The 4141-nt window shown below is 41.4% G+C and overlaps 1 protein-coding gene across 20 annotated transcripts in view; it reads right to left on the reverse strand.

Moving 5' to 3' along the window:
- PTPRD (protein tyrosine phosphatase receptor type D) overlaps positions 1-1287 on the reverse strand; it is a 2959440-nt gene extending 2958153 nt beyond the window's left edge. For 15 of the 20 annotated variants that reach the window (XM_077249205.1, XM_077249204.1, XM_077249203.1 and 12 more), the window contains exon 1: positions 1051-1286. The gene's annotated coding sequence lies outside the window, so the exon portion shown is untranslated. Of the gene's footprint in view, positions 1-1050 lie in introns of all 20 variants that reach the window. The other 5 variants (XM_077249210.1, XM_077249209.1, XM_077249206.1 and 2 more) reach the window with 2 other exon arrangements.
- Between the last annotated feature and the right edge of the window lie 2854 nt (positions 1288-4141).

A 4141-nucleotide genomic window follows, 5' to 3' on the forward strand; every position in this document is an offset into this window, starting at 1 on the left:
CTTTAATAATCAAATAATATCAAATAATTGGCCAGTATATGCTGAAAGCAAAGTGACTCAGTCATAAAAATGGAAAGTAAGGTCTGCTAATTCCCTTTGGTGTCACATTGTGCTATCATTTAGTACTCGGAGACATTATCTAAGTTTTCTAATAACCACTGCTAAACAATACAGAATAAGAAAGGCCTCTTAGCTCTTATACTAATTACATACATACCCCCTTTAAGAAGAGGTAAATGTTAATACATATATAAGGGGGTCTGAACAACATAACACTAAATTGGCCATTACTTTGGTTTCTTTCATTAGTTCTTTATTTTGATTATACGAAGCTTAAATGTGTGATTAAATCTAATAGGTTTATTAACTTTAAGAAGAAACTTTCCTTGAGGTAATGACATAGTTTAAATAAGCAATATCTGCAGAAAAAGAATGTTTGGTGTATGGTATCCTCCAGAGATTGAAATGTGTGCTGTCTGTGGTGAAACCCATATGATCAGGGCTGAGGTCTTCAGGCTGGTGACTGCATTTTCAATGTGAACTGCTTCCCATAAACTATAGGAGTTATGATGCTACATTACACATTCAATTATCCTCCTCGCAGCCCAGATGTAAAGACCATATGGCGGCATAACCTCTGAATGTAGGTAATCTGCCAATGCTTATAGTGTTTTAATATCAAGAGGCGGAATACACTCTAGGATTATGTGCATTAGTGTTTGTGGCTGATTCTGCTTTCCTAGGACAAAGTTTCATAGAAAGACATGATGTAAAGCCCCGACAAGGCAGAGCCTGACCGTGGGCTATTACATGGAGCCTCCTGCCCACACAGTAACTCAGTGTGTGCCAAACTTTAGGCTTTGTGACAACTACAGACACCAGGAGCCAAGTGCAGCAATGTAACCCTCCACAAGCAGGGCACAGGGCAGCATGAATGGGCACCCACCAGCACCCTGCAGGGGAACAGCCCAACAGCAGCCTCCTCGTCCAGGCAACTCCAGCCAAGTTCACCCCATGACTGTCAGCAAAGGCAGCAACTCGGGTACTTACTAGTGCAGCCAGTCCTGTCACCCGAGGAAACCCAGAGGAGTCTTCGGCGGCTTATCCTCCCAGTGAGAAGCGTCTTTTATTCCACACAAAGAGAAGCAAAGTCTGAACTGCAAGAAAGAAGAGGACACATGGGTGAGTCAGTCAGTCAGCCTCCCGGGGCCGCGCTCCGCTGCTGCAGGCTGACTGGCTGCTGGCCGCCCAAGCATTCCCCCTCAGTCCCGGCCAAATCCGGCAGAAAGTGCGGAGCAGTACCTGCACTCTCCCCCGCTGGTGCTGGGAGCCAGGGAGAGAAGGAGAGTGGAGGAGGAGGAGGAGGAGGAGGGAAGAGACTGAGTGCGAGGAGGAGGGAGATGGAGGCAGAGGATGACTTGGAGAGGGCAGTCACAAAAAGTGAGAGGATCCTCAGTGAGGAGAGATGGCAGGACCGAGCCCGAGCTGCTGCTGCCGGCAGTGTGGAGGAGAGGAGGCAGCCTGGCTATCCCCGGCTATCCCCCGGCTATCCCCCGGCCAGCTCTCTGTGAGGGGCCGCCCGGCTATCTCCCAGCCATCAGCTGTGTGCGGGGCCGGCTGTGGTCTCCCTCAGAATGTGTTACCGCTCAGCACGGGAGCGTGCATGGCAGCTGTCCATGGTGCTGATGTCTCTGCCGCCACTCTCCTCCATGCACGCACACTTCTGCTGGCTTCTGTACAGGAGGCATGTGCTGGGAATATTAGCCCTCCACGTGCTCCGCTCACAATAAAGACATGATAGAAATGCTGACTGCAGGTTATTACCGACACTACACCGGCGGCACGGAGGCTTCCTGCACGGGCTGCGGACACGGCTCCTCACAGAGACGACGGCGTGTCTGCTACTGGCGCTCTCACACTCACATTAGGGAATGGTGGCCAGAGAGTCAAAATGTAACCGTAACCGATAGCTATCAATTTATTTATGTATTTCTTTGCTTACTCTCTCTGTCTACTGTTTATTTGTCTACAAATCTATCACCATCTATCTATTATCTATCACCATCTATTATCTATCACTATCAATCTATGTATCTATCATTATTTATCTATCTATCTATCTATCTATCTATCTATCTATCACTATCTATCTATCTATCTATCTATCTACCTATCTATCTAATATCTATTTATCACTATCTATCTATCTATCTATCTATCTATCTAATATCTATCTATTATCTATCTATCTATCTATCTATCTAATATCTATCTATTATGTATCCATCTATCTCTTATCTATCACTATCTACTATCTATCATTATCTATCTATCATCTATCTATCTAATATCTATTATCTATCTATCTATCTATCTATCTATCTAGCTATCTATGTATCTATCTAATATCTATCTATCATAACTTATCTTTTTATCTATCTATCTATCTATCTATCTATCTATCTATCATTATCTATCTATCTATCTATCTAATATCTATCACTATCTATCTATCTATTTATTATCTATCTATCTATCAATCTATCTATCTATCTATCTATCTATCTATCATCTATCTATCTATCTCATATCTAACTAATATCCATCTATCATTTATTTATCTCTCTATTATCTATCTATCTATCTATCTATCTATCTAACTGTCTGTCTGTCTATCTATCTATCTATCATTATCTATCTATCTATCTATCTAATATCTATCACTATCTATCTATCTATTTATTATCTATCTATCTATCTATCATCTATCTATCTATCTATCTATCTATCTATCTATCTATCTATCTATCTATCTATCATCTATCTATCTATCTCATATCTAACTAATATCCATCTATCATTTATTTATCTCTCTATTATCTATCTATCTATCTATCTATCTATCTATCTATCTATCTATCTATCTATCTATCTATCTAACTGTCTGTCTGTCTATCTGTCTATCTATCTTTCTAGAGTTCCAAGAAAAAGGCATTGGACGGATTGTCTAGGGGCCTTGCACCCGAAGATAAGTATTATACTGTGCTGTTCCTTTTTTTCTATCTATCTATCTATCTATCTATCTATCTATCTATCTATCTATCTATCTATCTATCTATCTACTGTATCTATAGAAAAAGAAAACAAAAAGCAGCACCAAAAGAAAACAAAGGGTGCAAAAAACCCTCCCAGGTATGTACCAAACCTCATGCCTCAGATGTGACGCCCGTAGAAGGTCTCTAGCTGTCCACTGCTGCGCTGGTGCGCACATATCTCACAGGCTTCACAGCCATGGTGGTTTCCACTCCGCAATATCTCCCTAAACAGATTTGGCTTGAAAAAGGCATTTTTTTTGCCGAAACGTCGCGGCTGAAGTACAGTACAGACCAAAAGTTTGGACACACCTTCTCATTTAAAGATTTTTCTGTATTTTCATGACTATGAAAATTGTACATTCACACTGAAGGCATCAAAACTATGAATTAACACATGTAGAATTATATACTTAACAAAAAAGTGTGAAACAACTGAAATTATCTCTTATATTCTAGGTTCTTCAAAGTAGCCACCTTTTGCTTTGATGACTGCTTTGCACACTCTTGGCATTCTCTTGATGAGCTTCAAGAGGTAGTCACCGGGAATGGTTTTCACTTCACAGGTGTGCCCTGTCAGGTTTAATAAGTGGGATTTCTTGCCTTATAAATGGGGTTGGGACCATCAGTTGTGTTGTGCAGAAGTCTGGTGGATACACATCTGATGGTCCTACTGAATAGACTGTTAGAATTTGTATTATGGCAAGAAAAAAGCAGCTAAGTAAATAAAAACAAGTGGCCATCATTACTTTAACAAATGAAGGTCAGTCAGTCCGAAAAATTGGGAAAACTTTGAAAGTGTCCCCAAGTGCAGTTGCAAAAACCATCAAGCGCTACAAAGAAACTGGCTCACATGAGGACCGCCCCAGGAAAGGAAGACCAAGAGTCACCTCTGCTTCTGAGGATAAGTTTATCTGAGTCACCAGCAGGTTAGCAGCAGCTCACATTAGAGACCAGGTCAATGCCACACAGAGTTCTAGCAGCAGACACATCTCTACAACAACTGCTAAGAGGAAACTTTGTGCAGCAGGCCTTCATGGTAAAATAGC

The sequence above is a fragment of the Ranitomeya variabilis genome, chromosome 1 (assembly GCF_051348905.1).
Source record: "Ranitomeya variabilis isolate aRanVar5 chromosome 1, aRanVar5.hap1, whole genome shotgun sequence".
NCBI lineage: Eukaryota > Metazoa > Chordata > Amphibia > Anura > Dendrobatidae > Ranitomeya > Ranitomeya variabilis.